This window comes from Cygnus olor, chromosome 9 (genome assembly GCF_009769625.2).
Source record: "Cygnus olor isolate bCygOlo1 chromosome 9, bCygOlo1.pri.v2, whole genome shotgun sequence".
Classification (NCBI taxonomy): domain Eukaryota; kingdom Metazoa; phylum Chordata; class Aves; order Anseriformes; family Anatidae; genus Cygnus; species Cygnus olor.
Genome location: NC_049177.1, coordinates 26,107,387 through 26,119,993, shown reverse-complemented (window position 1 = coordinate 26,119,993; position 12,607 = coordinate 26,107,387). Strand labels below are relative to the sequence as shown.

Below are 12,607 nucleotides of genomic sequence, written 5' to 3'. Positions count from 1 at the left end.
CTGGTGTCCTTGTGGTTCTTCTGTCTCCCCATAGCCCTTCGAGCTCCCAGGTCCTCCTGGGCTGGGAGATCTAAGAGAGTCAGTCACTTCTGGCTGCAGGTATTTCTACTCACTCCTCCAGTCGTGAGGAATGACCCTTCAACAGCTTTGGGGGCTGCTTGAGTGTGTCCAGTAAAAGGCTTCCCGGTCCTGACCTGGCTGGGTGCTCCCCCATGGCCATGAAAGTTATCAGTCTGGGTGCCGAGCACTGGTCGCACCGCAGCTCTGGCTTTGTTATGTGGCTACCTGTGGTAATAATTTTCTCCCAGTCCTCTTGCAAAAGAGAATAATGCTTTAATTGAAGCATCCTTAGCCAGCGTATCTGCCTTGTGGAGGATGGTTTTGCAGTCTTTTAAAAATCAGTCATGAAATAATTGAATTAAGCTTTCATGAAATAGATCTTAATTTTATATTACAGATCTCACAGAACTGAAATTCTAAGATACTGATGACTGATGAACTTTTACATGGATGCTTTTGCTTAGAAATTGGATTATAGTGAAGCTGTTCAATGCTTGCAGTGTAATCCTGCAGCGGTATGGTTTTTGAATAAGAACAAACTGAAAGAGAGAATAAAGGGAATATAAAATGAAATTAACTCTGTCATAAACCCAAATAATAGTAAATCAAATCGCCCTATTTAAATTCTGTGATTTATGCTGATTTTATTATTTATCAGCAATCAAATTTGAGACACAAGATTTGGAATGTTTGCAATGTTCTAGACCTTTCTTTGCATTTGAACTCCCCATCTAGGAAGGATTGCTTGGTACCAAAGAAGAGTAATACTTTTTGCTGGAGAAGGTAACTACGTTTTTTCCTGATACTTTTACTATGCTAATGGCATAAGCAGATTAAAATAATAATGCAAACACTGGAACTGGAAGAGTTCACTTTTTAAAAATGACAGAAATAAATTTTACTGTATACCTCCCAGAACATCTAATAACAAAGAATATACCTTTATATTACATGAACCCGGTAGACTTGGGGTAACTGCAACACTTGCAAACAGAGAAGAGAAACAAGATTTTTGATGGGATCGGTCTTTTATTAAAAAGCCTCATGTTGGTGAAAAAATGCATAAAATCATTCAGGCACCCCAGGCCATTTTCAAATTTCTTGATTGCTTAACTAGTCTGGTGGCTCAAGCGAAGTTACTTAGTAATAATATTTATAAGACTTTTATCTTGTGAGGACTTTGCTGCTAAATGCATGTGCAGAGATGGCACATGCTGCTGTCTTGTGTTAACATCAAGCATCGTGGCATTCGTAGGTGCGTGTCCCAAGTGTGTCTGTACCCAGGCACACAGCATGTCCCCCTCCTCGTGCACCCTTGCACAAAGGTGCGGAGGGAGGTGTGCTCTGCACGGCACCTGTGAGCACCAGGTCGGAAGGTGTTGCATGAATTAAAAACCCTTGCCCTGTGGAGTGGTAATGTGAAGTAGATAACATTGTCTCGCTAAAAGCGGTGTGACAGCTGGCAGCACTCTGAAGGGCAAGAGACGGAGCACTCAGTCACATCTTTTTAATGCTGAGCTGCATGATTAGATGAGATTAGTGGGTCAGAATACAAGAGCTATTTACCTCCATCAGCTACAGGTTGTGGTACAGACAGCATTTCTCTCACCTGCCTCCTCAAGTGGTGCCTCTTCCCCTCAGCCCTGTTCCTGCAGTTGTGTTTAATGTCTTGCATTTTTACACCAGTAATTTTTAAAGGTAAGTTATAACCTATGCAGTGTACATTTCCATAACATTTTCAATCTGAAAACCTAGGAACGTGTGAATTTTGTGGGCCTGCACTGTCCTCCCAAATAAGTGAGCTGTATTAATACATCACCTAACAATTCACAGCTTATTTTACGCAATGTTGGATGTTAGGAGAAATTTCTTTACTGAAAGGATTGTGCAGCATTAGAATAGGCTACCCAGGGAAGTGGTTGAGTCACCATCCCTGGAAGTCTTCAAGAAACACGTGTGTGGATGTAGAACTCAGTAGCACGGTTTAGTGGTGGACTTGTCAGTACTAGGTTAAAGGTTGGACTAGATGATCTTAGAGGTCTTTTCCAAACCTATGAGTCTATGATACTATGACTCTATGTCTGTGGTAGGGATTTTCTTAAATAGTGTAAGTATTTTAATTTAATATATTAAAGTGCAATTAACACTTAAAGATTAAATGTGTCCTACACAGCAGTTGCTGTGGACTAAGAACTAGCCCATGAACAGTTAGTGAACTGTTGCAGCTAACAGCATCTGCATCTCACTCAGTTGTGTACCTCAGCTTAAGTAATCTTAGCACAATTTAATAGCATCCACGCAAAGGTTTTGGCAACTTCATTAAATCACTTTTTAACAGAAGTAGAGCTTGTTGGCCGAGGGGAGTGCCTGATAACACTCAGTGTAGCACAAGAGGGTATGTTTCCTGAAACGTGCCATTAAACTAAAGCTGCCCCACAAAATACCTCCTTGCAAATCACTAGGAAAACAATTCCTAAGATTGTCCACGTGAAGGTATATTTAATTAATAGGTTTTGCTTGTGTTTCTAATGTGGAAATTAGATGTTTTTAAATGTAATGAAATGACAGTATTTTGTAAATCATCCCCTAACTTCCAGGTATGAAGGTGGAACATGTTTGTTGTATACAGTGCTGAAGTATTGAACTTGGAACATCCTGCTCCCTAAAAAATGTTTTGTTTGTTTGTTTTTGTTTGTTTTGTTTTGCGTTTCATCCTGTAGGAATAGTGGTTAGGTCCCTCCACCTGTGAAACGGATGTAGCCACGGTCCAGTAAATGTGTTGTGCTAAGCAGGCTATTTATATCTGCTCTGAAAGCTGCACCTTATTTCCTGACAATGGATGCCTGAGAGATGCTGTCCGTGATGCACACTTTGGCAGAGCCTTCCCCGCTGCCCTCAGCCAGGCAGGCCGCGAGCACGGCCACGGCAGGGACGCAGCCGCCAGGGCAGGCAGTGTGGCGAGCCGAGGCCCTGCTCGCCATACCCCACGAGCACGCAGCCCTCTTGGCCTGCATGCAGAAAATGGCTTAAAAAAGCACAGCGGAAGCCACACAGCGTTTCCGCCACAGCCGTGCCCGCGCTGCTTCCCCTCAGACGCTGCCCCTGGCACCCTGTGCCCTGGCCCGGTGCCACCCTGGTGTGGGCGGCCATTCCTGGCCCCGCGGCCCTGCCCGGCGGTGTGACAGGGGCAGGTGCAGCTGCGAGCCGCGGGTAACGTCTGCCTTGGGGCTGAGCAACGAGCAGGTGCTTCCAGTAGGTTCTGTGGCCCTCGGCACGTTCTCCTTCCGCACCGGCTGCCGGCACAGCAGCCCGGGGCTGAGGTGCCTGCCGCAGAAACAACCGGGGTTCGCCGGCTGTGCTGAGGGCTGTGCAGCAGCAGAGCAGGCCGGTGCCGGCGTGGCAGCCGTTATCTGTGGCTCGCAGGGCCCGGCGCAGGAAGGGAGCGCGGCTGGTGTGGCGGGGCCACCGCCCGCAGCCATCGCCCACCCCCGGGTGCTGCCTTGTCGGTCGGCCAGCGCCTGTCCCCAGCACCAGGTGCCAGCGCCAGATTAGCAGGCCGGGCTGCGGCACTTGCCATTGGGGGTTTTAAAACACGCGGCCGTGCCCAGCAGGCAAGAGCCTTGCCCGTGGCGCGAGCCACGCACGCTGCAGCGGCCTCTGTCATCAGGGACGTGACTGCAATGCAAAAGCACTTCCCCTAACATTTTTTTTTATTAGCTGACAGTAATTTTTGCTTCTTTAAGAAAATATATATGCAAACCGCAGCCCGTCACCATGGTTACTGCTGAATGCTACCGAGAATAGCCTATTTCACGTTCTCAGACCCATAGGGTTCGGAAGGCACGATTATTTTGGCCTTTCACCGTTTCCCCTCTAGCTAGGCCACTGTCCCGCTGTTGCAAAGAGAGCATGTTGTAATTAGCCCAGCGCCGCCGGGCCCGGCGCGGAGGAGGCGGTGGCTGCGCCGCCGCAGCGCTGGAGCCGTGCTCAGACGAAAGCCACGCAGGAGGCAAGGCAGGTAAGAGCTGCGCTTTTTGTCCCGCTCTGTAGCCCTTGCAAACTCACGGCAGAATGATACACGATGGTTTAGGAGGTTATGGTAAGTCATTTAGAAAGCTAAAGAATTTTATTGTGCCTACATCTTATTGCACATACTTTACGAAATAAGTTGGGGAAGATTTAAACAGTGTGCTAAAAAAACCTCTAAACTTAAAAATTTTGCTCCTCAAAGTTTACCTAAAAAACTCTGCAGTTACTAGGATCACTGAAGCAGTGGCAGTCCCCTAGGGTCGGACTCCCAAGCTGCTTACCAAGCAGACCCTTCCTTGCGGGCTCTGCACGAGGCGGGATGTGTGGCGGGGACACGAGTGGCACGCCTGGCCCCACGCACACGGCCACGGCGCAGGGGGAGCCTCGCCATCTTTTCTCGCGTTCTGTTTGTTGATGTTTTGTCAGTTCGTCTCGTCCGAGGTTTGCTTCTCTGGAAAAGTTGAGACTGATTTTCGTGTGCTGTAGGGAGCCCGGTCAGTTTCTTCACAGCGGCTCATTCCGCACGGTTAGCAGAGCCGGGACGTGGTCAGGGGCTTGTGCCTGTAACAGCGCTGCCTCAGCCACGTAGCAGCAGCACCCGGCTGGTCCATGCAAGGTGCTGGCCCCCGGCACCCATCCTCCCCGGGCGGCCAGAACCGAGGACCTGCAGCTGCCGTGGCCTTGGTTGCAGCGGGTGGCTTGTGGAACCTGTTATAAACTAAAATGGCGCTAACCCCCCTCGTGGTATGAAATGCGTTGTTGCCGGCGCATGTCCCGCCAGTTCTCTGTGGTAAAACATTGTTGGATCCAGGCCAGAGCCCACCTGGGCCAAGTGCCTGCGCTTCTCATCTCAGAGGTCGCAGTAAATGGGAGGGGGCCCCTGTCACTGGTTAAAAGGCGTTGAAGAAATTATCTTCACAGAGAATGTGGAGGGCAGAGCATATATCATAATTATTTGCTGTGAAATTAGCAGGGTGGAGTTTGCTCACTTATACACTTGTAGACTTGTAGAGATTTGTCTAAATATTTTATTGCTTTTAATGAAATATTTTATTACTTTTAATAAAATATCACTTAATATTGGCACAAAGCTTGAAAAAAAAAAGTACCGTGCAGTGGAAGTGCCGAGTGTGAAATATGCATATTGTCTTTACTAAAATGTACATGCAGATAATATCACTAAAACAGAAGAAAAAACACAACCCTCTCTTAATACTGTAGTGTGAGATCGATTGCCTCCATGTTGCTGTAAAGCAGAAGCGGAAGTTCTTTACTAAAGAATTTGCACTCTGTTAAAAGAGATGTAAGAATTACGTTCTTTACTGGCAACACTGAAATTTAATGTCAGACCCTTTTGGAGAATGTAAGTTTTATGAGTGCTGAACAAACAACATAAGGAACTGAATAGCTTCTCGAGAGCCACAATCATGTTCAATCTACATTTGAAGTAACTTGTATATCTACCTTTTATAATGGCCAGCAAAGAACTGGAAAATTAGAGCCCGATGTTTATTTTGTAACTATTGTACTCCAGCCATTTGGTGCGATAAAGTGAAACCACAAGGCGTATTTCAAGCTTGATTGATTGGCACTGCGATTTTTGTTTTTGTAACAGAGAGAAGTGAGAGCACGCTGCAGTCCCCCAGGTGCGAGCCTGGCAGTAGCTCTGCAGCGAGCAGCAACCTGGTGCTGCCTGGGTACTGCCTGGACCCTGAGGAAGGCTCCTAAGGTGTTTTAATTTATTTGTCCTTTCAGTGATGCGTTATGATAAATATTAAGGAGAAAAGCCTTGCTTTCAGCTGTACAGCGGGAAGCGTCTGTGAGGTTGAACAAAACTTTCTGTGCTCATTGCTCATCCATTGGTGTTGCTGGCCTTGGTAAATGGACGAGGAGATGGACGTATCATTGCACACCTGCCTGAAATCCTGGGAGCTGTTCAGCTAGTTCTGAATCAAATCATGCTCTTAACTGCTGTTTTCTTTTTTGTAACTTCTTTGGCAAAAGATTCCTGTTGTTTCCCAGTCCTTCTCCGACAGGAGGTAGGGCTCGGTGCTCAGTGTGCTGTGAGCCTGCTGGCCGGCTCCGGCGCCTGGTGGCCGTGAGCTGCAGCTGGAGCGGGCTCGGACCCAGGTCCGGGCGCCCCCAGGGCCCTGCAGGGAGCCACGGGCTAAGATGGCTGCTCCGGCGGTGCAGGGACCAAAAAGCTGCTGCTGCGCGGGCGCTTCAACAGGCGCGCTTCGTGCATCGCTGGCTGCGTCTTCCTGCCTGTACAGGATGTCTTGAGAAACTGCTCTCTGCGGGATGGCTAGAAATGGTCTGTAAGGCTTCCTTCATCTGAGTTACTGTATTCTACGGGCTTAAATAATCCCTCAGAATAAGAAATTTGCAATTACAAAGAGAAAGTCTAAATATATTTTCATCCTATGTCCCTAGTGGCATGGCTGTTACAAGGTAAACTATCGCTCAAAAGTTTTCCCTTTAAACTTTTCCCTTTGGGTCATTCTGAAATAGGTCCTGGAAGTGGAAAGTGCTTATATTCTGCTGTAGGCATAGCTGTGAAGATGCCAATAACCATCCTCATTTATAACACCCAGGAAATGTGGGTGTTGCAATGCTGGACTTATAGTGCTTCTGCCAGTCTGAACTTAATTCTTAGCACTGCAGCCTTTCTTGCTTGGACAGCAGCAGCGCGGTTTCCAGAGGGAAGGGCAGGCAACCGTTTCGCAACTTTCAGAGGTCAGAATCTTACTTCGCTGCTGAGAGGTCTGTGTCAGCTCAGCCAGTAAGGGGTTCCTCTTTTTTGCTCCAGTTGTAATAACACATAGTGACTCTACAGCATAAAATGTTTTTCAGAATACTTTCTGTGTACACAATATACTTCTTTTTTTCCCTCGTCTCCTAATTTATAGTTTTTTCTTTGAATGACACATGAAGCTGGAGCATACAATGAAATATTTCTTTATCTCTGCTGGGAAGATAATTAGTCCATTGTTCTGTGTGGTATCCCAGATGATAATCTGGGAGACTGCTGAATCTGAGATTTCCTTATGATTTCCTCTTGACCGTGCCCTGCCTGGACATCTTGTTACTGCAGAGCTTGTGCTTGATATCTCAAGGTAGTACTCCACAGTTTAATCTGCTGAAACCTATGAAACCTATATAAAATAGAATACACGAGTTGTAGGATATAGCAAGAAACCACATCACACATGAATTAGGCACCAAACCAATGGTAAAGCAAACTAGACCTCTGTCTTGTTGAAGGAGGAGTGTTTTGAGGCTCAGCACAAGCCAGCACAGGGACACATCCAGCAGTGGCAGGTCCCCAGCGGGGCAGGACTGGCTCGGGTGGCTGCAGGTCATGGGCAGCCAGGTCAGCGCGTGCTTATGGGAAAATGGGAAAATGACAGGAAAATGAAATTAAGTAAATCTGAAGTGCCAATGCAACCAAATAACAGCTTTGGAGCAAGGACCTTTAAAGCTGCGGGGAGGAGGGGGCACTGGGTAGGGAAAGTGGGGGCTCTGCAGCAGCCGTGCCAGCTGCCGGGGCTGCGAGCATCTCGGTGGCCACGCACCCACTTTGCTACTGCTACTGGTCCTGCGCGAGGAGGCACGTTTTAGTCACTGGTCAATTTTTAAAGCTAGCTCTGTGTGCGGAAAAGATCATTCGTACAGATGCTGGTCTACTGCAGTTATTTGGGGGACATCTGGGCAACAAAGAGTTTGTGCAGAAAACTCTGTGACCGGAACAACTGCTTTGTAAATGCCGAGTGTACTGATGTAAGCATGTGAAGAGGAAACAGACTCACGTACTCCTTTGTGATAGAACAGAAACAGGAAGAGCAACAAATGATCCATTATAATATTCATTCCCAGACACTGCCAAGGCGTGTGCAGTCAATGCTGCAGTTATCTGGGCGGTGCATCTGTGCCCTTGCTTTTAAAATGTGAAAATAAGATGGGATACCAATTATCACAACATTTTTACCGATCTAGATTAAGGTTCTTTGAAACACAAATGTGAGTTCATGGCATACTTTCCTAAAAGGAAAAAGATATTTCTTTACGTGTTTTCAGTTTTTATAAGAAAAAGTAAAAGGTAAATAACAGAGATAGCAAAAAACTCTCCCTTCCAACAAAGTGCCTTTGCTTCCCTGTACATTCAGTACTCCGGGATGCTTCCCCAAAGCTGCTCTGTCCGGGCAGCTTCGAAGGAGGGACGTTGGAGTCATCCCATTTTTCACAGAGGGTTTAGTAGTGCTGCATGGTCTGTTGTGGGGTGTGATTAGAGCACACAAAATGAAAAGTTAATTATATTAATACCAGAGTATACAATAGAAGAGAAAGCTTTAAGGAAACAGCTGAGTTCAGATCTCTTGAGAAGTTACCGTTTCTCTCCCAAAGCGAAGGAATTATTCATTAAAGCTGAAAAGCACACTATCAGCTCATTTCACAAAACAACTTTGCTTAGTTCAGCCCTGAGTACCAATGGGGGGAAAAGGCAAATTCAGGTTCCTGTAGTCCCCAAGCCTGATAAATTTCGAAGCAAAGAGCAAAGTGATTTGGTTTATTCTGTTTAAGATTAAAGGATATGAAAGATGTAATTCTGAGCAATCACTTGAAATTTCAGAAGCCAACAGAAACTCAGCATCAATAAATGACCAAAAATAGCATTCAGTTGCAATAGATATGTTACTTTAGTACTTTTTTTTCATTCATAAGGTAAAAATAAACATATACTGGAACAACTGAGTATGGATAGCAAGTGACGCTCAGAATTATAAACACAAAGTGCACAATTTAGGGGGAAAAAGACAAGGATGAGAGGGAGAGCATAGAAAGACGAAGCTCTAGCAGACCTACAAACCCCGGTGTGTTTGGTAGGAAAAAAAAGTTGAAACAAGGTGTCTGCTGATGGAGATATTTGACAGGAGAAACCTCCATGCCTGACACCTGAGATACACCCTTTGTCTTTTTCACTGTTTTCTCTAATGTTGATTTCCCTTGTAGTTTCCGTGTAGTTTGCTATTCGTTTTGACTGCGAATGAACACCAGTCTCACGGCTTATAAGAAAGTAAGTTGGTCGGGAATCCCGGTCTGGGGAAACAAGGACAGGCTGAAGTTCAACCAGGTCTGAAAATGGGAGGCTGTCGGGGGGGGGGAGCGAGCACTCGTGCTTATTTTTTTGCAGCAGGCACCGCTGCAGCGTCGCTACTTGTGGCAGCACCCAGCCGCAGCGTGTTGCTCTGGCAACCGTTTGCTTCAAGTCAAAAGCATCCGGCATGGTGTAGTAACATTTAAAACAGTAGTAGAAGGGATCAGAATTCAGAATAAAGTCACCTAGGAGCACCTGGCATTCACTCTAACCGTTTTTTCCACGCCAAAAGAAGGCAGGCAGGAAGAGATGTGCGAACATGCAATCCCAACCCGCGCGTGCACGGCGGTGTCAGCACGGCCCCGCCGGGAAGCGCCCGCACTGGGATGGAGCAGCGACCGGAGGTGGTGGGGGGGTAGCAGCAGTTTCAGACCAAACCCAAAAACTTCGTGACACGAGGCCCTTCTATAGCTTTTGTGTTTTAGTTCCTGTAGCACGTGGAACCGAGCTCCTCGCGTGGCCCGTGGACGTGGCCAACTCCATCGCTGAGCACCTGCGGCGCCGCACTCCCCGTGGGCGAGGGACCGGTGTGTAGCAGTTAGGGCCGTGAGAAAGGCGTGCCTCCCCGTGGACATCGCCGTGGTTCTTGGCGTGGTCTGAATCACGCTGGCAGCAGAACGGGACTTCTTTACCACAAGTGTCCGTTTCTTTGATGAATTAATTTTCAGAAGAGAAAGCTCCATGGAAGCGGAGCGGTGACTATCTGCGACGCTTTCTAAATCTAAAGGCAGTCGCAGCCTCTGTGGAAACTTCCTGCTGTAACCCTGGTTTCTGCCGGGAGGCTGGGGCTGCGCTCGAAGCGGCCTGCGGCTACATCACCAGGGGCCTGGGAGGTACAGGAACTGCTGCAGCACTAGCCGTAAGGTGACACGGTCTGAATTCTTCGCCGTGGAAGAAACCAGAAAGTCTGAGGGAGGAAACAATAACTGAAAGCGAGGTTTTTGAGAATGCGTGTTTGTATCCATTCAAATATACTCGGTCTCATCAATGTTCCAGTGTTTCACAGAGTACAGTATTTTAAAACACGAAGCTAAGCAAACCGTCTGCTGGAATCAGTGCAAACGCTCATAGGGTTTTGGCATAAGTTCGGCTCAGACGTGATTGGTGCTTTGATATCAAAAGACAAAGAGAATTCTGCCATTGATTTGATTAATATAGCAAACTATACAGTAGAGAACTTAAAAAAACATGTTTTTCAAAGGCATGGGAATATTTAATGGAAACCGTCAAAAAAAAAAAAGTGAAATAAAAACATAAAAGGTAAACAGTAAGCCTTGGGGATGGAACAGACTGCACGTTGTAGGAGAAGTGGGGATCCAAAGGAGGAAGCCTCAGTGAGGTTACAGGCAGAAAGGGCTGGGAGAGGGACCACAAAAGGTCACTTAATCCACTCCCTTGCCCCAAGGCAGGATGCAGGTACCCAAGTCACTCATCCAGATGAGCGTCTAGCCTTGATTTAGTATCCTTGGCAATCGTCTTTTTTATCCAGGTCCAGCCTGAATCTCTCTCCCTGCAGTTTAGGCCCATCTTCTTGTCCTCCCCGCCATAAATGCACAGACAAGATTACGCCCTGCTCTTTATACCCTCCTTAAATCTTGGAAGATCGTTGCCATGTTTCCTTTCAGTCCTGGCTCTGCCAGAACATTTCCGGTTCTTCCCACCGTCCTGCTCTCTGCGTGCCCACGGGCTGTAGTTGGAGGGGCCGGCCCCGCGCGTCCCCCCAGCTCAGTGCGACCTGCTGCCGTTGAGCTCCCTCTGTGCACGGGCATCTGCACCCTGGGAAGGGGCCCATTTATGCCTGACTAATCTAATCTACGTTATTGCAGCTCACCTTTCTGTTAAATAGCGCTGCCATGCCTCTGCTGCAGAAACATGACGAGCTTTTAGAGATGAGGCGCAGCTGCTGCGTCCTCTGCGGGCGGGCGGGCGCCAGGGCGCAGGCCAGCGGGGTTGTGGCTCCGGCCGAAGGACCCCGGGCGAGGCCGGTGGCCTGCAGGCCCTGGTGTCAGGCCGGGCGCATCAGCTGAATAGTGCTGCTGCAGCGGCTCCTGTCAGAGCACAACCACGCTGCTGACAGCGTCCTCCTGCCCCTCCGTCCGACGTGTGCCCGGGCAGGACGGGCTCCTGGCCGAGCTCCTGGAGGGAAGGGGGCTGCTCGGTGTGGAGGCTCAGCGCGGGACCCTGCGGGTGCTGGCCACCTGCTCTCGGCACAGCACGAGCCGGGCCACCAGCTCGTCCTGGTGGGTGCCGGGGTTCCTCTAGTGAACGCTCTGTGCAATTTCAGGCAATGTTTTAATTAGAGCTGTAAATGAGCCGACCGGATCGCCTGCTCCTTGCTGAGCTGCAGCCCCTGTGCGGGGTGCTGGATATAGGGTGCTGGATACAGGGCGCTGGATATAGGGTGCTGGCTGTAGGGTGCTGGCTGTAGGGCGCTGTCCGGGGGGGTGCTGGCTGTAGGGCGCTGGCTGTAGGGTGCTGTCCGTGGGGGTGCTGGCTGGGGGGTGCTGTCTGGGGGGTGCTGGCTGTAGGGTGCTGTCCGGGGGGGTGCTGTCTGGGGGGTGCTGGCTGTAGGGTGCTGGCTGTAGGGTGCTGTCCGTGGGGGTGCTGTCTGTGGGGGTGCTGTCCGTGGGGGTGCTGTCTGGGGGGTGCTGTCCGGGGGGTGCTGGCTGTAGGGTGCTGGCTGTAGGGCGCTGTCCGGGGGGTGCTGGCTGTAGGGTGCTGGCTGTAGGGTGCTGTCCGGGGGGTGCTGGCTGTAGGGCGCTGGCTGTAGGGCGCTGTCCGGGGGCTGCGCTCGGCCCCGCAGCGGCTGCCCCGTGCAGGCCGCGGCCCCCGGGCCGGCGGGGCAGGGCCCGGCCGCGTGCCGGGCGCGGTACTGGCGCGGAGGGGGCCGAGGGGAGGCGGGTGAGCGCGGGGGGAGCCCCGAGAGGCCGGGCGGCGGTGCCGCAGCGGCCCGGAGGAGCGCGGAGGCCTCGCGGCGGGGCCGTTTCCCGGCCCCCCCCCCCCGCTTCCTCCCCTCCCGAAGCCGGGGGCGGCCGCGCGGGGCCGCGCACGTGTGCTCGGCGGCTCCGCACCGTGACTCATGAGCCGCCGGGGCGCTCCGGCGCGGGGAGGATGAGGCAGGCCGCTCCCCGCACAGGGGGGGCCCGCGCCGCCGCCGCCGGTTACCTCGTCCGCGCCGTCGCCTCGCCCGGCTCCCGGGGGCCGCGGGCGGCTTAGGTGAGGGGCCGGGGCCGGGGCGGGCTGCGGAGGGGCCCGGGGACCCCGCGGGGCCGGGGCCGGGGCCGGGGCCGCGCTTCCGGGCGGGCGGGGGGGCGGCGGCGGAAGCCGGGCGCTGGGGCCGGGGCCGGGGCCGGCGCGGGGAGC

General features: G+C 50.6%; 1 protein-coding gene across 5 annotated transcripts in view; it reads left to right on the top strand.

The window, feature by feature from the left end:
• Window positions 1-3,674: 3,674 nt before the first annotated feature.
• Window positions 3,675-12,607, top strand: part of MBNL1 (muscleblind like splicing regulator 1) — an 81,312-nt gene continuing 72,379 nt past the window's right edge. For 3 of the 5 annotated variants that reach the window (XM_040567521.1, XM_040567518.1, XM_040567516.1), the window contains exon 1: window positions 3,675-4,078. The gene's annotated coding sequence lies outside the window, so the exon portion shown is untranslated. Of the gene's footprint in view, window positions 4,079-12,299; window positions 12,461-12,607 lie in introns of those variants that run through there. The other 2 variants (XM_040567524.1, XM_040567513.1) reach the window with 2 other exon arrangements.